The sequence below is a fragment of the Diadema antillarum genome, unplaced genomic scaffold (genome assembly GCF_040938485.1).
Source record: "Diadema antillarum isolate AM-2024a unplaced genomic scaffold, OU_Dant_1.0 seq00001659_RagTag, whole genome shotgun sequence".
Taxonomy (NCBI): Eukaryota; Metazoa; Echinodermata; class Echinoidea; order Diadematoida; family Diadematidae; genus Diadema; species Diadema antillarum.
Window position 1 is genome coordinate 192,489 of NW_027272359.1, and position 21,720 is coordinate 214,208.

At 41.6% G+C, this 21,720-nt stretch overlaps 1 protein-coding gene across 1 annotated transcript in view; it reads right to left on the reverse strand.

Annotated features, from left to right (window-relative positions):
- LOC139711438 (uncharacterized) overlaps window positions 1–21,720 on the reverse strand; it is a 178,102-nt gene that overhangs the window by 118,709 nt on the left and 37,673 nt on the right. The gene's annotated exons all lie outside the window — the stretch shown is intronic.

The following is a 21,720-nucleotide window of genomic DNA, read 5'->3' on the forward strand; positions in this document are numbered from 1 at the left end:
GAGCATTGAGATCATCCTAATCAAGACTAAATATCAATCACTGTACTGACATGATGTTCAGTAAAATTGTCCAAACATTACAATTTTGTACAATACTCATTAAATGGTGTCCCACATCTCCCATTTAAAAAGAATGACAAAAAAAAAACCAAGTAGTGACAGCAAATTTCATGCTCATCACACCCACTTGCAAACAAACACCTGCAAACATACACCAGCACACAAAAACACTCATACAACACACAAACACACGCACACACACACAAATGCACACTCATCCGTAATGCTAACACACATAGGTGTTCTACTCCAGTACATGTACTAGTATGCATGTTACAAGCACATTGCTGGGGGTGTTTAACAAAGAATTGAAGTCAATCTTAACTTCAAGATCAGCTTTAAATGATGGTATGCTGTGTGGGTCTTCAATGATATTCTTATAAAACTTATCAAAGAAAATTAATATTTAGAAGATTTTTCATGCTGCCATCAATATACAAAATTGAGTAAGTGACAAAGGAATTTCCCTTAAAATTTCAATAAAACAGGTTGAAGGGAATTCTGAAATCACTGAATAAAACTGCACAGGGAAGCCAATGGCACGCGATAATTATTAGTTGATCGTAACTTTATGATGGACTTTGTAAAAAACACCCACCCCCAGTAAGCTACTGCATTCAAAATGAGGCATTGCCATAGACAAGACTGTGCATAAATCCTGGTCCCTTACTCCCCATGAAAGTTCACTGTCCTACAGCCATTGTCATGAGGTGTAAGCCCGGAATGCCAACCACCTGTGAATGGGAGCCACGTTCTTTGTTGTGAGTTTCTGATGGAAATGATATTGACATTGTACAGAGAGAGAGAGAGAGACACACACACACATACATACATACATACATACATACATACATACATACATACATACATACACAGGGAAAGATAAAAAGCACATCAATGCTGTAGTAACAAGACCTTGTATGTCAATTCTGGGCAAATATAACTTTTTTGATCATTTGTCAGATAATCAGTTAAGTGATATCCTGTCCAAATCCTAACTGTCTTACCCCCCAAAATAAAGCCATCAAGGCACGTCAAAAGAAAGGCGATCATACTTGTTTTAGTGCTTTGGCTGCCATGTTTGTTTTTGTTTTTCTCTCCTGAATCTTTGACATTTCTGAGATACGAGGTTTTGTCGCCCCAACAGCGATATGATGGAAAAGGAATGTGAAAAGGGAGAGAGGTGGAATGCCAAGGCGATGCATATTCAGCATACCTATCATTTTCTGCACCTGAATTATACCACCTGTTTCTGATACTTTGAATGACTAGTCTGTTACCGCAGGTGAGTGAATGTTGTGTGCATTATGCCTGATTAGGCATTCACAAGCCAAGAAGAGGGGGAGTGGGGAATAAAGAAATTCTGGGGTCGCAAGACCTTCGCTGTTACCCAAGTTCATGAAATTTGTATTTTTACACTGAGTAAGCAATCTGTGTAACCAAAACTTTTCAGAAGCATCCTTTCATATTCTTCTTCCTTCTCTCTTTTACCCGAGGGTGGGATGAACGATACTGTAAAACATGATATATTCACGGCATGAAATTTTCGCGAATTGGAGCCGACTGCCTTTTTCGTGGCAAGAAATTTTCGCGAATTGCCTCTTGCGTTCAATGCATACAGTGTAGATAAGAAATTTCGCGTGCATTTTAATTTCGCGAATCTTGGCGCTCGCGAAATTTGCGAAATTAAAATGTACGCAAACATTTCTCGTTTTACAGTAATACTTTGCCTCTTCAGTGAGAAAAGCAGATAATGGGCGCGTTTATCAACTCACTTCTGGCGTAGAATTAAGGTTTCCAAACGACTTTAGGGAGATTTGAGCAGACGGTAAACGCAGAGTTGATTTTGATCATGGGGTTAGAAATTAATTTCTGTAGAGATGATAAAAGCAACGTCATTTTGAAATGCATTCATAGCTCGGACCTACCCACACTAACTATGTACATGACCTCCGCTCCTCATGTCAAACAGCAGAATGGAGCTGCCTTCATCTTGATTTGAAACAGAGATGACAAATGTAACAACTCGAGAAATGCGATCTGAAAGGCCTTTGGAAACGGGTTTTGATAGTGGGTATTGAAATGTGTTTCACACATGGGAAAGATGATAAATGCAGCCTGTAAACAATTATTTCTGGGGGGGGGGAAGGAACAGCTCTATAATAGCTATGTATGTAATATGCAATAATTTATGTAATGCTTCTTGGGGATATAGACCTACAACAATAGGCGTTTTCACATCAGCCCGATGTTTCGAAATAGTGCGCTATTTTGCTGACTATTTTCTGCGAAAAATATCTCGAGCTTGGATTTTTATCGGGCTGATGTGAAAACGCCTAATATGTGTCAAATACACACAAACAGATGTGGTATGATTTAGCATGTTTTGATGAGAAAGGCATTTGTGTATATATGTTTGTGCATAGACCATGGTGATCATCTGAGAATCAAACAATGCATCAGTAGATAATAGTATGATACTAATTGGCTATTCACCTGGTGATGCACTGAATAATGAGAAAATAGGAAGCATTAGACACAATGCCCCCCCCCCCCTCAAAAAAAAAAAGAAAAGAAAAGAAAAGAAAACAAAACAAACACAAGAACATTGCTTTAAATCATATTTATGGTTGATATCTGGTCAACGGACTGGAACAAGCATGATAGGTGTACTGTGCACACAGCTGCAGTAAGTATTAGATGTCTGTTGGCCTGCATGATATGTCACTCTGATTTATGCAGTCAAAATTTACATAATAAATGGATTAGATTTACCCTGCCCTCATAAATTTGAGCAAAAGAGTTGTAAAGATACATGCTAAGGTTGGTTTGTGGATGATCCAATTTTTTTCTCTTCATATGTCACTTGTAATACATTACAATGTGGTACAAAACACACTATCGCCTGTATACACGAGGTGATATCATTTGCAAAATTGCTTTGGAGATATAGGAGCCCTAAAGCTAGACTATGATATGATATTACGGTGGGGGTGGGGGGGGGGGTGGGATTATATCCTGACTAGATGAAACTACTTCACTGGGAGATAGATTGTGCATGATTGAAGATTCAGACTAGCAAAGAGAGTTACATCGCCGCCAGGCAGCTCGTACTCAGATCGATCTCGGGGAGTTACGCGTTAAATCCCTCATTCAACGCCTTTGATTTCGCAGGGCTCGTCGTCGACAAAACGATACAGAGAGTCCCCTCGCCACTGCAGCTCCCATCCCACTCCCCGATTCTCTTACCCAACATCCATTCGACTACATCCCCCGAAAATCCGGAGAAAGCGGCTGGATCAGTAGAAGGGGAAATAACTCATCTCTCGGATCCGATATCCGCCCGCTCTCCAAGGGATCGGGGTGCATTATGTAAAGCGGCTTGCTCAGACTATTGCCCTCCGAGATGCAATCCCATAATTCCATCTCGCCATCCTGTCATTCGTCTTCTCCTCTGCAGCCCTTTCATTTCTCCTTACACCCACTGTTGTTTTATCTCCCAATGTTCCTAGTCATTAGGAGATAGAGCAGAGGCAGCTTTGTTCTCTTCTTCCTCTTCTTCTTCTTCTTTTTCATAGCTGCAAAAGACTGCTACAATCGGCGTAAGTCTTTCGCGGTGAAGGATGCACTGGGAAATATAATCCTTGCAGACTATGCTACAGATCAAAAGGATCTGTACAGAAAGGGTTGTCGTTTTAACCAAAAAAAAAAAGTTAAGCCGACACTTTTCAACTCAATTCCCTTTGTTATACCTGTCATCATTATGTATCTCTACATTCATTTCAGCACTCCCTAATCTATCATAGTAGTTCATGTAATGCCTCAGAATTTGCAGCAAATCTTATATGAAATTTCACTGTGCTGTATGTCATTAAAAGCATGAAATATATATACTACAAAAAAAAAAAACCCACACAAAATGAAGTCAGTACAATCATATACCACAACCAGGAGATATACAGAATAATACAGGAATAATAGCAAGAAGATACCCACCCAGTAATCATCAATATATTCATTCACTTATATCACTCACAAAAAAAGTATGTAAAGCTTGGTTACACACACAGAGATATATAGTACCCCATGGGCAAACTGTTCATTTGACTAAATCATTGTTTTTCAATTCTCTATTTGAAGATACCATAGCTTACCTTCCTGAATGCCCAACCCTCCCATCACTCCATCGCTCCGTCTCTCATCCTTCAATCATCCACTTCTCCAGCTACATGCAGCCCCTCCCCCATCCCCAACATCTCTTCTTTCGATACTCCTCCCCCCCCCCCCTCCACCCTCTTCTTGGCCACTGATGATGAGCGAGTGCCCGTCACGGTTTGTGCACGGGGAGAGAAAACAGAACGCATTTCAGCCCACCCCGCATTCAATGTAACACTTGGTAAGCACAGTGAATAACACTTCACATTTGTGGAGAGGCAGAAAGGCTGAGTAATTGGAAAAGGTGAGGATTGCCAGAGAAGGGAGGGGTGGGGTAGGAATGGCGAGAAAGAGATGAGGCCGAGACAGCTAAGGGCTCGAGTCGGTGATAAGACCAAAACGGGCAGAAGCCAGAAGTGCGATGTAGAACGGCACTCACCCCCACATGAAGTTTCTGAAGGGCCCTTAGAGTGTGCTCAGAGATCTGGCTGCAGGGAAATTGGATATCCAGGACAAATAGAGGAGTCCAGATGAAGGAGAGACATTACCAATAGAGAAGGGGTAAAATAATATCCGCAGCTCGGTTTCGCCGCTGGAGCCATCCTCCGAACTTGAGTGGTGGCCGCGGTGCGATGCGCAAAAAGTGAAACTTGCCGGAGTAATTCAAAACAGCCAATGCAGTCCGGCCCTCTACCGTGTCAGATAGCTTACACGAGTACCTTTCTATCCAAGAAATGCACTTTCCCCTCCTCCCATCCTACACCCCCCCCCCCCCCCCCCATCGTCGTCATCGTCATCATCACCATTTGATTTTACATTTGCTTTGCAAGGTGCCGTATCGTATACATTTCCATTGCCATCAGGCAAGTATCCAATGCATTTAGTGACCACGCCCTTTTGCCTTGGTGTGATTCTCATTATAGGTGCGTCTTGTTACATTTTCTTATTGTGGGGGACATGCGGTCGCTACGGCAAGTGGGCTCGTATTGTTTAAATCTTTCTTTCCTTCTCTCTCTCGCATCTTTGGAAGAAGCTTGGGAGCATTATGCTTTTTAAGAACCAGTTCATCCAAAAGGATGCACTCAGCGATTCGGAGGCTCATTAACTTGTATGCGACCTTCTACACCCCCCTAGCTGACACTGGAGTCGAAATGCATTTTCATCCTCAAAAGTTTTGTCAGAAGGAGGCATCACGAGTTTTCAAGACCCATAACAACAGCATTTGCCTTACATCACTTCTCAGATTACCCATTTCCATGCACATAAGAGAATCCACTTGCTTATTTCCCGTTGACCCCCCCCCCCCAAGAACTGTCCATGGAAAATTCATCGCCCCCTGTGTAAGTGGTAATGCGCTAAATGGGGGAAAATATGGAATCAATTTCAAGCCTGTTATACAGGGCTCTTGGCACCAATCTGTCCTTCACAGTTACCCTTATCCTCAATTCCTGCCACTTGATACCCCTGTCTCCATAAAAAAAGAAATAAAGAAATAAAAAAGAACAAAGTAAAATATAAAAGAGTTGATATGAAGTACTGATGTCCATAAGATCCTAATGTTCCTGTATGCATTGATTTCAGGATGAAATGGCAGAAGTATGAGATGTTAACACATCACTGATGCAGATTATTATCTTCCACCTGTTGGTTGCTACAACCGTGTATGTCTTACAGCTCCCATCATGTTTGTCTTTCTGTCTGTACGTATGTATGTCTATCTCTCTATATAATAAATATATTTGTTTGTGTGTGTGTGTGTGTGTGTATGTGCACTATCTACCCCTATATTATTAGCATTAGCATGTGGCAAAAAAGCAATTTATTGAATATACCTATACATTCCATTTAGGATGCGAAGGCAAGAAAACAATCTCTCCAAACTCAGCAAGACACCACGGCATCTTCTTATCTCACACTTGTAATTAACATTTTGAGAAGTCCCCTTCTTGCCTTCTGAGCCTAAATAAGGCACCTTGGCAAGTCTTAATGAGTCCCTTCTTCACCTCCTCACCCTAAGGAGTAGGCCTACCACCAGTACCAGTATCATTTTAGCAAGTCATCCTTTCACCACATGTGTACACTTTTGTAGTACTTCCATATTTTTTTCCCTTGAGTCTTCAACTTTCTTTTTTTTTTTCTTTCATTTTTCTTTTTCACACACAAGAATTAAGTGGCATCAGCAAACACCAAGCCCCCTGATATTGCGTGATTGGCGCGCTTCTGCCAAATCTTGATCGAAATCTGGCCGGATCCCAACGGGAATATCAAGGGACAGGTCCGCGATACCACAGATGAGCATAACAAAGTGGCCGAGATGGTAAGAAATGCATGAACACTGATCTGATAGCATGCATTTTGAGTTCTCCTCAGGTGTGCAGCCACCAGATCTTAGTTAAGAAAGCGGGGGCTCCACCTAATCCCAAGTAAGGACGGCAATCGAAAATGGTAGACTTCCTAATCAGACAAAAATCATCCCATTAATAAATATTCATTGGTGCTGGATTACATTCGGTCTCAAATCTACATTTCCACTCTCACATACAACAGTGTACACTCTCCCTTTTACTTTATTCCCACCCCCCCCCCCAACACACACACACACACAGCACCAATAGTTTGGCAAGGCAAAAATCAACAAGGTTTGATTTTGTAGAATGCTGACGGAGGCCCCTTTATCCTTTACTTTGCAGCCATCATGCGCATTCTGAATTTCAACCCCTGGGGAATCAAAATTACTTTCACAAGAGACAAAGCCCCTTGGGGCAGAGACTAACTCAGATACTACGATACAATTACAAAGGGTGGGCAACATATTCACTACGATATGATCTGTTGCACACACAGAAATCAATGTGTTGACACCATATCCATTTCAAGCGTGTGTGCTGATTTGTTTGCGTTTTGCTTGTTTTCTGGCTCGTTTGCTTGTTTGTATTAACTTTCATCTGCAATAAAACCACAGAGAGTTATCTAGGCCTTACTTACTCCAGCTTGGTTGGCCATATCTGCCATTATATTGCACGAAAGAAAGCTACTACAAGGCAAGTTTTCAACCGCTCAGTATGGAAACCCTTGGGTGGAGATTCTACATAACCACAGCATTAAACATTTATGATAATGGCACTACAAGCATCGTAAAGTTTCATGTACTAGTTAGTAATGGCCCTCGTAAACCGAGCTGCCCATGATACAGAGAAGAATATTGTAACACCCTCGTAAAAATATGGGGAAATAATCAGGCTACAAAGTTGTTCCATTTTACTACTGATTCTTTTTTTTTTACAATAGACAAAAACCAAAGAAGTCCTTGTTCCAATTTAAAGAAACACATTCAGATTCTTGGAAAATCGACCCACTGTACTAACTTGCCATTACGGAACAGTCCCTCAACCTTTCAAAACAAGTCTTGCATACACAGCCTGTCAAATGACATCTTCTTCACAAACCTAGGCCATATTCGAGCGATTGAAAGCGAACACAGCCGTACCATACCGTGCCATATTGGGAGTGTTGGGGTGCTCTATGGAGTAAGCACACTTTACAAGTTATTTGGGGACTACAGTCAGAGGGGTTACATGTTTTATAACAACGAAGGCCATTCACCTTGCGTGCTTACGCTGTATACAGGCATCCCTAATGTTAAAGGAGAATGCAATTATGATGTAGGGTGTGTTAGGCGCACGCTTCTCTTGTCAACTTCTGGTATGGCACGCTTCTGGACCAGCTTGCATTCATTTCAAGCGCTCTCTGGCATAGTAGTGCAGTAAAGTAGAGTCATTGCTACAGTCACATACAGATTAGATGTGATATCACAGGTTTAAATCACTATCAGACAAAAAAAAAAGTATAGTAATGGAATTGCGAAATTGATACATAGTTATCTTGTGAAGGATATTAAAACAGTCACATGCATATTAAATGGAATTATGATGTCACAGGTTTACGAGTACTATGCTTGCTTGCAAACAAGTCATCACTAAATCGGCTTCACTCACACAATTCCAGAAGAAGAATTTGTTTTGTTTGGGTTTTTTTTGCTACTAAAATTGTTCAGCAGAGTCACATTGATTTATCAATATACTGTGAAGGGGAAAAAATTACAGTTGCTGAAAATCTGATATAAAACAGGCAGACATACACACACAAATACACACACACACAAACAAACAAAAATGTATATATACACATGCAAGCACAAATCATAATATTTTTATCTAAAAACTTCCAGGAGAGTTGTGGGATTCAAACACCATCGCCTTGTCTAGTTTGTACATGTGATGCATGCAGTAGGCTTTTAATCATTTGGCATAGCCTAGGCCATGCGAGTACAAGTGGGCAAATTAGTTAATTGATTATCATACTCATAGTAAGGTCATCATTATCACTGGATCCAGTTATGCCACCTTTCAGAGCATAATATGTACATAAAAGTGCACTGGTGCTAATGCCTTCATTCACACAGCATCACAGCAAGAGATGGCAGAAGGACGAGGGTGCATTGTCCATCCTACAGAAGGTTGATGTCATTAAATGAATTTTCTCCCATAAATATAATCCCTTGTCAGCAGTGAAGATACAAGAATTGTGAGGGTCATTCAATTCATATTGTTTGCTCTCTGAAGTTATCCCACCCCCTCCCCCCCCCCCCCCATCAAACTTACTCATGCAACAAGTTCTGTGCAAAGTTAAAATAATTTCCGATTAAGCAAAGCTCCAGAATATATCCACACTCTATAACTATTATATATTTGTACTGGTAAGAATAAATCTTTATACCATTACTGGCAAGAATAAACCTTCATCTTTCAAACACATCATGGCTTTACACTGTTAGTTCTGTAAAATATTTTGGTATAATCAACAGAAAAGTGTGACTATTCAGTTCCATGACATTTGCTCCTGCGACGATTGCTCCCAAGAAATATCTGCATACTAAAGTGAAACATAAATTTTATCCACACGCGTAACCCTAATCCTAAAACTAATCCTCATTTCAAACTAAACCTAAAACCCTCTATCCTAACCCTACATCTTTGGAGAAAATGAGACTGGAGCAATTGTCACAGGAGCATATGTCGTGTCACTGACTCTTCACATAATTGGCACCTGTTGATTATTCAATGATATATTTTACTACGCTGTGACAACAATCGTCTTCACAAGATGTCATCCGACACATCCACTGCTCAAACATATAATATAAAGCACAATGAGTTTATGAATGTGGTAGCACTTCAACAACCCACGCTACCATCTCGGGGTACGTCTTTTCTTCATCTGACCAGCACATCAAGCATTTTCCTGATCTAAAAACACCACAGTGCATCCACAGACTGGTGGCCTGTCTGACACAATCAAACACGTTAATGGGGCGGCTTTATTGGGACATTATGGTGCTGGAATCATGGTCTTGAATAGCTCGGCAGTCGTCGTCTCCGCCCGACGAACCGGTGGCCGGGGAGACGAATCTCACAATTGGTTTACGACCCTCGTGAATCTGGTGCCATTAGACTTTATGGTTCTCACAAATGAGCACTAAGCACGGCGTAATAGAGCACCGCTTGGTCTGCGAGTACTTCCCTTACGACCCGAAAGCAGGGCACGCACTTGCACTTTCTCCCACCGGGCACCAATCTCGTCTTCCAGGCACTCATCAGCCAGAGGGGGGGACTTTGATCCCGTGAGAGGGGGCTACCAAGTGTCTCTGTGCATCCCCATAACAAGTTATCATCATTAAACACAAATGTTCTCCGTGACTTATGCTATTTCCCTGTGGGTACTGTGGCGAGATAGGCTCATTCTTCCAGCCTGAAATCCCCCCTTTGACAAGCGTCAAAGTTGCCTTGTCGGATTCAGCGTTACCATCCAATCTTTTTTTTGCACACCTTTTTGATATATGAATATGCTTGACATAGCACTACAGAAAATTGTAGCTGTGCAGCTTCTGACATAAAAAGCACATGAAGATAGACTGTTCGTGTCTCATTCAATACCAAAAAATTATGTAAAAGAAAGGGCTGTTATAATGCTGTTCTATTTATGTGGCACAGATATGTGTATGCATCACTTACCACTGTCAGATAGTGATGACTCCAAATTCATCAAAGGCCTCTGACACAGCAAAAAACTGTTATAAATTGTTGTGTTGCAGCAGGGGAGGGAAAAAATCTATATGAATACACTGTGACCCAAGGGCTTTCAACAGCATGCTATGTTAGCCGCTTTAATCCAGACAGTTGACCCACAATGGAGTCTCCACTGGATTAGACCTCCAATTGTCTGCAGGACTCATACCAATCAATGACGGACACAAAGCGGCCATTGTGACGGCCGTAATTGTCGCGCTTTTGTGAGTAATTGATCTATCTGCTTTCCACAGGTGGATTGGACTCGGAGGGGTTGCACTCGTTGTCAGGACAAGCCAGGGGGCTGGAGCTGGAGCTGGAGCTGGGGCTGGGGGTACTGCCAGGACAAGGGAAAGGGGGCGTGGACTCGGGGTTGTTTTCGGGACAGGAGAGGGACTGGGCTGGGTTTGAGGACACTAGTACTGTAGGGACAAGGATGGAATTACTTCAGGTGAGAGAATTCAGCATTGCATTTCAACACATCCGTGATGAAATTCATTTGATAAAGTCCAGCTTCTTTTCCGGTAGAGCAGAACAAGTATCCCTACATACTATACGTGTATACACACCAGAATTATCACTCGTTTGCAGAGTTTATGGTGAAGCTGTACAAGTTCCCATTTTTAATCAAGCTTGGTGAAATGTCAAGTCATTTCGAGTCACATTCTTTGAGTTATACATTAATGGTTTGGGTGAACCATGTTTACTTTTCTTGTTTGTCCTTTAAAGCCGACAAAATACTTAAAGAGTACAAAAATAGCAAGAAAACCAAAACCAAAAACAACACAAAACATTTCTCTGAATACCAAGCCCGACATGTTGGAGCATTCCCACTTGGAGGGTTTTCCCTTAGATCCAGTATGTAAGGAAGCCGTACACACAAAGAATGATGACATTTAAGTAAGCCTGAAGATGATGGGTCAAAGAAGTCTGGAAGAAAATCGCTGAAAAGGGCGCGGCACCCCTCCCGGAGGGCACTCTCCTCTGGCATTTGAGTGGTTTCGGGGAAATGCGACCAAAATAAATGATTTAGCATGGCTTCGCCATTCTTCCGGCAGCAGCCATCTTGTCTCAAGTGCTCTGTATGGCTGCGGGAAGATGCGACGGAATACTGGCAAATGACGAGCGAGAATGGCTGTGAGTGAATGGCATCCTGAAGACCTGTAAGGTGTCATGGGGAACGATTTCAACAATTTGGGAAAATGTCCCCACATCACAGTTGTCTTCATGTGGTAGAAAATGTGTTTCCTCTTCAATCTGGTAACTATGAAAAGACTGTTAAAATGGCTATGTCAAGATACCTCTTGTCCAAAGACAAAGATATTAAGAGTGGAATGAATCTACATAATTCATCTTCATGTAATTCAGAGAACAATGGTTTTCAACATTCAAACATGAAACTCAGAGAGAAACCTATAACAGAGACTCAAAAGAATCTATGAAAAAAAAACTTCTAACATATAAAAAAAAGGACAGACTTTAAGAACAGTAATACTGAAAGCATGGGAAGTACTTTTCTGAATTACAACATTCATGATTATAAACCATTAGTGGGAGTTATATGACTCCACATCATAAGGCATATGCTGGAAGCTATCTCTTGCTGGCAGGTTGAATCCAAACAAACACGTCACAATAATCGCTGCCAAAAGGGCCACTGAAGTCGGGGTATATAATCCCCATGGGCATCCCCCAAGATCAATTTCGCAGGTCGTGACCCATGACCCCCCGGGGAAACATACAAGCGCCTCTGGCAAAGGCAGTGAGTGACAGACAACAGAGTGGAGATGCAGAGGAGGAGTCGCAGTAACAGATCCACTGGCTTCTTATTTGGACACACTGTGATTACACGCCAAGATGGATTACTTTGAATGTGGTTTGATCGAACAAGGCAGGAACTTACCTACCTAACTTATAAAAATTATATGCAGAGTTTGATCGCAAGACAGGTTAAGCACAATTTTTACACATTTTTAAGTAAGCCCGTCATCAGATCAAGCAAAAATAAAACCTTTCCAAAGATATGTCATTTATTGCATAACAAGGAATATTACTTCTTGAAGTTATAACAAAAATATTTTCTTTGTTTTCAGCAGGTTCAATTGCAAATATCTCAATTTGACAAGAATGGAGTAGGCTAGCCTCACGACCTAACTCTTCACATGTAGGCCTATATATACTCAAAACCAGGAAAGAAAGAGAGAGGTGATGTCATCTCCACTTTACAACTATGGATTGTGCATCAGGCAAGCCTTGCTCAACTTTTTGCCGTTGTCAGGAATTCATAATCTTTGTAATGAAGGCATGCATACAGTTTGAATATATCATCAAGCTGGTCTAGATCACTGAAATCAATTGGTGGAAGGATATCCAGCTCTGGTCTTGGAGAGAGAAATTGACAGCAGACGAAATGATGGTGATAATATGTACAGCACTTGACCTCGCTGTATGCCTTCTTTCACAATATAAGCTATAAATAACGTATCATAGCAGGGTCTTCAACTTGCAATCCATAGGGGGGAGTAGATTAGAAAAAGCCGAGGATTTTTTTGTTTGGGTGTAACTTTATGAGGGTTGCGACCCGTGATATAGCGTTTCCATTACCCGTCAGTATGGCAGATGATATATGGGAAATATAGGACCAGGGTATGGCGCTAAATCAACCTGCCTAGCAACCATACATGGGGTCACAAAGCGCACAGAGTTGGGACAAACATGCTGAAAAACTTTCCCTCCGGGAATAGAGAACTGTGCTTTATAGAACAATACATGGAGGAGAGAGACACTTGAACCAAATGTCATCACAAAGAAAGAGCAAAGCAAAAGTTTGATGCTTATGATAGTGATAGCATGAAAAATGACCAACATCAGACGTTAACGACATCAGCACGGCTTAGAAGAGAAGGTTGTGACTTTAGAATAATCCTATTTCATCTTGTACCTCAGGAAAGTATATATCATGACCATTTCTAAAACTTACAGCTAACCTGTGTTTATATAGGCCTATGTGTATGTACACTCGCATGTCCTGTATATGCCATATGTTTTGCAGGTTTTTATTTTCACGAAGTTTGCAAGTCAGGCGCTATTTGCGGATTGAATATCATGCCAAAATATCAACTCTGATCCCGCCATGAATGCAATATACGTGTGTACATTTCTCTGCTCATTACTGTACTCCACAACAGCAAATTCAACCACTCGTGAATTTGTGAGGAACTCCTGATTCGTGAAAAATAAGACTCCCTGTTACAATATCTGCCGTATACAGTACATGTTCAATGCTAGCATCTAATCAGAACCCCACACGCAAGCTGCTCACCCAAGCCTCCTAAAAATTCTGGCTGTGTTATTAAACAAATGAAAACACAGTCCAATTGGGAATAGGTGAAAAAAAAAAGGAAATTACATTTATCCCCCCTGAGGACGTTGAAATTGAAATTAGACTGGATTGAAAAGATTGGCGCCAACTTGGGATCAATGAAAGGGGGTATTGATACCTTGGACCACTGGGTTCTTCAAAACAACTGTGGCACATAAACACTTGCTCTATTTTTCCCCTACAGGATCTCTTTCATTACAAATAGGTATTACTGCTTTGGGAATTAGGAAAGAGAAGGAATATATGAATGTATATATATATATATATATATATGCCGGCATATTAACTAATGAGGAAGTGAAACTTGAGAAAAAAAACACAAAAGCGTGAAGTCAGCAAAATTGTAAAAAGTCACTAATTTTGCCAGCATATTAAACATACAAGAAAACAGTTTTTGCCACTTGCATTTCAGCTAGTTATCTAACAGATTTGAATAATCCTCCTAAGAAAGTCAACTCAGGTTGCTAGACAACTACAATGTTTGTAAAACAATCCATACTCATTTACATATGAAATTAATCATGTATGTTTTTGAAAATGTAATTTCTTTCCTTTGCCCAAGAGTTGTAGAAAACAAAACAAAACAAAACTAGAGAGGGGCCGTCAAAGGCGGCAGACCCACGCCTAAGTACAAAGTCGGGGTAAACATAATGTGCATTCGGTCATCTACCAGAATTCGGCCACTTAATTGCCAGTGTGCTTTATCACCAGCCAGTGAGTTCTACCAAAGATCGTACACTGAAGTGTACGATCTTTGGTTCTACAGTCACATCACACGCAAATCACATCATTACACATACGGTATTAACACTCATTCACGTACAGGAAAGTCCTTAAGTCTCCTCCAAAAATCCATCGAAAATCCCAAATTCCACCGTCAAAAGTGCAGAATCGGAACTTTTCCAAGCGCGCGCGAATTAAGTCCAGTTTTAAGAGTATTGTCTACGCGACGGGTCGCGGAAAAAAGCGCTAAAAATCGAGAAATACGCCGTTTTCTTGCGGGATATTTTGATTATAGCAAGCCGAGAGTGTGATGATATCAAAGGTCGTATGAGTGTACGATCTTTGATGGTATCCACAAAAGCAAAAAAGAAAAACAAAATTTACGTACCCCCTAGGCAATTACCCCTATGATTAGTGTCTACGGGAATTATTCAATGCAAGGGTTGAATGCAAATGTCTACTGCACCAGTATTCGGCCACCAACGAGCGCCGCAACGTCCCCGGTGCAATTTTGCACCAACAGTGTAGAGCGCGATGCATTTTCAGCGGCCTTGCACACGCATTGACATTGAGCACGCATATCGTGCAGTGTGACTGCGACCGAGCAAAATGCTCCTCCAACGAAAAAAACAATCAATGTTAATTTGAAAAAATCATCAAATATCAAAGGTCGTATGAGTGTACGATCTTTGATGGTATCCACAAAAGCAAAAAAGAAAAACAAAATTTACGTACCCCCTAGGCAATTACCCCTATGATTAGTGTCTACGGGAATTATTCAATGCAAGGGTTGAATGCAAATGTCTACTGCACCAGTATTCGGCCACCAACGAGCGCCGCAACGTCCCCGGTGCAATTTTGCACCAACAGTGTCGAGCGCGATGCATTTTCAGCGGCCTTGCACACGCATTGACATTGAGCACGCATATCGTGCAGTGTGACTGCGACCGAGCAAAATGCTCCTCCAACGAAAAAAACAATCAATGTTAATTTGAAAAATCATCAAAATACGGGCCAGTTTGTGATGACGGAGAACGAACTTTCATAAATCTAGAAGGACATAGTCCCTCAAATAGGCCTAAACGTAAATTTCGGAATTCTTACGAACATGTGAGCAGCGAAGTCGGATCGTTGGGGAGTTTATGTCTTCGTATGGTAGCGGAAAATCGCAAAGTGAGAAACGGGAAATTTTCAGAATGGTCACTATACCATGGGGTCAAAACTTCAAGGTCACACAGAATTTGCAAGGGTCAACCGATTATCACCAAAATCTAATCGATTCTTTCCTGTCATTATCCAAACATTCCCTGAACATTTCGTGCAAATCCGTTTACCCGTTCTCTTGTTATCTTGTACACAAACAAACAAACAAACAAACAAACAAACAAACAAACAAACAAACATACGGAACCCTTTACATAACCCCCTGCCGATTTTCATCGGCGTGGGTAACAAAAAACTCCCCCTCCCCTCCCATACAGCAAAGAAACATTACAACATATGAAGCAATGACTATTTATTTCCCATCAACATTTTCCCTCTGTCTCATTGTGATTGTGCAGATTTGGGATTATGTGCATATCTCGTGAAAAATCTCTTAGATCAAACAGAAAACCTCAAAGAAATCAAAATATTCACAGTTGAGTTATGAAAACACGCAGACCCTTTCACTGACCATTGGTTTTTCCGCACATAAAGCTACAGGATGTTTATCTTGGCTTGGATGGAGATAGACTGAAAATACTCAGAGCAAATTTGTGTCTCCCACCCCCCCCCCCCCTCCAGCCAGTATTTGCATTTTCAATCTTTCCGTGTGTACTCTACTTCCATATGCTAACACTGTGCGTCTTTTCAGGATAGGATAGGATTAGAATATCGGCTTACAGTTTGAGGTTTTTGTCCAGAAGTCGCAACGATCCAAATCGGGAAAATATGTAATTGAATACGGTATTGTATGGAGCCCTCTGCAGGGGGACGTAAAACCCCGCGGAATCGGCCGACATTGCCAACAGCTCAACAATCTACGCAAGAACTTTGATTAGAGGAAGGGAGAGAGAGAGGGGGAAAAAAAAGAAGAAGAAGAAGAAGATGGGTTGGCTCCCATTGGAGGTTTCTGAGATCTGAGCAGTCAGTCTCTTCCACAGATTACACAAGACTTGGAATATTGATATGGGGCTCACTCTGAATGCTCTGGGTCATCTCCCTTGTTTGAGCTCTCAAATTTGCATCCCTCCCAACTCCAGATTGAAAAGGGATTGACTAATGGAAAGATGGATATGATATGAGTACACTCGATAGCTGATATGAAAAAAGAACAACTTTCGGTCGGGGGGGGGGGGGGAGGAGGGGATTTAAAAAAAAGAAAAAGAAAAAGAAAGGAAGTTCCCTTTTCTTGTCTGGCATCATTATCAAGTTCAGCTACCTGGTATAAGAACAAGATGACAGGTCTAACATACAATGCCAAATCATTCTCAGTCTCTGCTTTATACTTCTTTCCAAGTGTACAATTTCATCTGTTTCTTTCGTTTCATCACTCTTTGCCATGTCAAACTCTCCACCCCCATCTTCCTCTCTCTCTCTTTCTCTCTCTCTTTCTATTTCTCTTTTGCCTTGAGACATGTATCACAATAATGCTAATGAGTTAAGAGAGGATGGGGTGAGGCGGTTTCCTCAAGGACCGGTATAATGAACGACAGGCGAAGGGAGCGGAAACTTTAATACTGAAACCGATACGGTCGTCGGGAGACAGCTGTGAGCGCGGCGCATACATCACCTGCGACTGCGGGCACTGTGCGCACACAACTGCCGCGATTCGCTGTAGTCAAATTTCCATTGTGGATAGGAAAAGGCTTGAACATCCAAGGACGCGATACCCGAGGGATGGAGATTTCTTTTTTTCCCCCTTCTTATCAACTTTTTAAAGGGTGATTTTATCCCTTGTTCTGTATGGATTTTGTAGGGAAGACAGGGAGGTCTCTGATTGCAAGAAGTTGGAACAGATATTGAGATATGTCATTTTCACACCTAAGAATTATCAATAAGCAGGTATTGGACAGAAATGCCATGTTGGATGCATGTGGACACAAATAATCAAATCTATGACAGATGGCTTGAACTGAACATTACAACATCAGACCATGATCACCTGCACAAGGAAAAATAAAACTATTGAGTTAAAAAAAAAAAAAAAAAACATTCATCAAATCTTCACATCAGGAAGCAAGGCTGGAATGCTCATACAAATTCACTTGTGTACCTCACCATACCTTGTTATATCTGAGCCTTGGAACTTTGGTCATTTCAGGTGAAGGTTTGAAGAGTACTTACAGTATATGTACAAACTATAGCTGGGCCGGAGAATTGCATGGGGAAACAACATATCAACTACCAAAGTGGGACTGAGGCAATCACTTGGTAAGAAAGGAGTGCTTTGGGTCATAGCTTGAGGTAGGCCTAAATGATATCCAGTAAGCACTCAAAGGAATAAAAAAAAAAACAACAACAACAACAACAACAACATCTAGAAGCTCAAAAGAACCCTTATTTGTTTGGGTATTTCAAATTTTCTAAACTAGTAGGCAACAAAAATCTGTATAAGCGTAAAGGCTCCTTGGCCTAAATCAATATCGAATCAACTCCAATCAGGATGTTGAACTCCATGCTATTCCTCACCCCCCCCCCCCCCCCCCCCCGACCCTCCGCACACTTCACACTTTACTCCTGATTTGATTACATGGAAAGAATGGATGCCCTCCTGGTAGAACAGCACATGCTAAGTCAGAGGACGGGAGAGTAGGGTTTTTCACTTTCAGACGGGGAAAGGCAAAACAACCAGCAGACGGAGGTCTTATTCCTGCAGCAGCATCACCATCATACCAAGCATCCCTCCCAGCAAACCTGCACGGATAAAGACCCTGCATTTCTACTTGACACATTTCTTCTCTCTTTTCAATCTGTCTCTCTCTTTTTCTTTCACTCTCTCACTTGTATTGTATTGCCCAAATCATCCCACCCAATAATCCCTTTCCCCCCACCCCCTCGCAAGTCTCCCATATTCGGAGGGGGGGGGGGGGAGACTGTTTTCTTGTTGAAATACGACCTAATTCAGCCGAAACCAAAATCAGAAGAGTGGTTTTTGTAGGACGGGGGAAACGAGAAAGAAAATGAGAGTACAGGATGAAGAAAGACGGACAAGATGGGAGATTGAGCCTCGGTGGAAGGAAGAAGTCAACATCCGGATGGAGTTTGGGTGACCAAAACTGCCCTGAGATATTGTAAGTGATATGCACTGTCAAGCACAACGTTTGCGCAAGTCTCCTGCATCTCTCCCCCCACCCCCACCCCCGGCCCGAGTTTTCCACCCTGAGTTGCCCAACTCTTCATCCCGCTGGAGAGCTAAGGTGATGAACAAGGGCCTACTGCTGAAGTATCTCGTTGAAACAGAGTATATATTTTGCGCAGGAAACAAGAGTTATGAGAGTGCCGCGAGTGGAAACGTGAAGAGGCTTTCGTTTGGGTTCTCCGATCGGCGATAAGAGGGAAGAAGTTGCAAACGGAGGGTAAACAGAGCGGCCGCGAGCATGGAGAGGTTTGTCTAGGCTTTCGTTTCCCGATCGCCGCCAATGGAGAGGGTTTTCTTTAACCGCGGCGAGGGGCTGTTTTTCTTCCGCAGAGACGGCGACGAGGTGGTAGCAACGGGGGAGAGTAAACACGGTGTTGACCAACGATGCGCAGAGCTCGCGATACTGTTACTATGCGAACATAAATAAAACCTCCAGTGCCAGCAGGCTCTTGTGCTAATGCATCGGTGTACTATGGCGAATCTCACCTTTAAACATGGGACAAACTTTTTATGAGGTTATCATAGCAACCACATGGCTCTGAACTTTCTTTCTTTTCTTTTTTTCTTGGCTCAGTAACAAGTCAGAGGCTGCTCAATCCAGAACGAAATATGACAAAGATTTGTAATCACTGGCTAGCAGCAATTCGTGCCATAAAACTGCCAACTGCGGCTCAAAAACATCAACATTCCCAACAGCAAAACCATTCAGCACCTATCCCTATCATAATCTGGCTTATGACTACAACAGCAATACAATACCATCGAGGAATCCGCAACTTCCTGCTCTATGTAATCATAACAGGACACATCAAACAGACTAAAGAAGAAGACTACATAATAGGATGACAAAGCCTTTGCTACTTGACATTGTCAGAACTCAATCCATCATGTCTCTATAGTGTCTGGCAAGCAGCTAGTTCCCATTACCATAATTTTTCAATTTGCAGAATTTATGGCACAAATCTATCATCAATCACCTTCCAAGGATTAGCAGCGAAAATGCAGCATTCACATTTCATTTCACATTCCCTCCTTCCCTCACTTTGTTCCTGATTTCAAGTTTTGGTACTGCAGTAAATTCCTTCTGCTCACAAGCCAGAGAACTGACCTTCATCCATGCATTAATTAGGTTTGCAAATGTATCAGAGGGTCACTTTTCTTTATTAAGAAAGAAAACACAATCTACATTCACAACAGTTCTGTGTCATTACGTTCCTGCACATCTACAACTATCTATTGGTTTTCATCTCATTCCCCCTAAAAAAGAAAATAGATAAAAAATTTTAAAAAGACTGGCACTTCTCCTACTGAGGCTACTTGTCGTGTTCCTAGTTGATCAAACACCCTACCTTTTGTGATTTATACAACCATAAAATGTTTCAAAATGATTATGCTGTAGTTATCACATGAGACTAGACTTTTTTCTTTTGCTTCTTTGTTATTCAATTACATTTTTGTTCAATTCTTTGCAACAATGTTAATCTATTTTGTTTCAACTTGAGAAGTATAATAAATGAAAACAAACAAAACAAACTTGACAATGTTTGGGAGTTAACTTGATGTTTTTCAGGCCCACTTTTCTTGTGAAGTTAATGCCACAATTGCAGAGAAAACACACATGCTATGTTAGATGTTAAAAATGACTGCCTCAACACATTGCCTCTATAGGTCTAAAATTTAACTACCAATCTACAAGTGTAGGCCTATATAAGAGCAAGTAACATTACTTAACAACAATGCAGTGGTGTACAGTGCAAAATGTGAAAAATCATGAGGCTTTTGAAAAACTGTGGCCAACTTAAAAAAAAAACAACTAAAGTATGTATGAACAACAAAGGGCTCATATCAAGACAATTGTTTTCCGTCACCTTATGAAACACTAATTGACAAATAGTGAAGGATTATAACAGGAAGATAACAGTGCCATTACACCGAAATGTGGTTTTCTGAGATGTGATAGATTAAAGGAGCATAGGCATACGAGCACATGAACTCTGACCCCAAATGTGTCTTGAGTCAGCTTGATACAGAGCTGAGATGGCCTAAGTGGGCTTATCTGAGCTCTCACTGACATTCATTCTTGCCTCTTCCCCCATGCTACACCTTGATGGCATTGGAAATATGGTCCATCCACAACCTGAGTGGTCAGCTTCAAGGTCGATGCAGTGGATATGAAATTGAATACGAAACCGAGTACGATGGGATACACACACTGAGACACTCCCTCCCTCCCAAGATTCTTCCTCACTTGCTTGCTTGCTGGGAGCATGGAATAGGGGAATGGGTGGAGAGGGGTTGATGTGGGGGGGGGGGGGGAGGGTGAGGAAGGGCACAACTGATTGGCGGATACGCTGTGAAATAATGCACCTCCCCGAGTGTTTGACGACGGTAATAGTCAGTTAATAAGCACGCGAAACCCGACCCCTGGACGCGACTCGCGACACGAAAGGGCCCAAGAAACACAATATGCTTCATGTTGACTCTCCACGCACAGTTCAGCGGAAAAATATTTGCACCCGTCGCCTAACTATGTTATCCTTACACATGAGAAAGATGAGTGCAGTGTCAAAAGCAAAAATATAAGAAGAAAGAACAACAAAAAGTCTTGTGGGGGGTGGGGACAGTCACATCTATTTGCATGAGATACCACTTGTTTTTTTTTTTTCTTTTCTTTTTTTTATTCTCAAGAGCAAAGCTCAAAATTTTGAAGGTCATGTTTGATGCTTTCTCAAAGGCCCTGAGATGCATGTGCTATTACACTAATGGAAGCTCCTTCTCTGGGGGTCAAATTTTCGTTGGAAACGCTAAAAAAAGCATGTATGTATGTATGGCATCTTATCCTCTTGTCTTTCAAAGCCAAAGTTCACTTCTGGCAAACCATCTCTACCCCCTACCCCCCCCCCCCCCCCCCCAAAAAAAAGAAATGATATCAC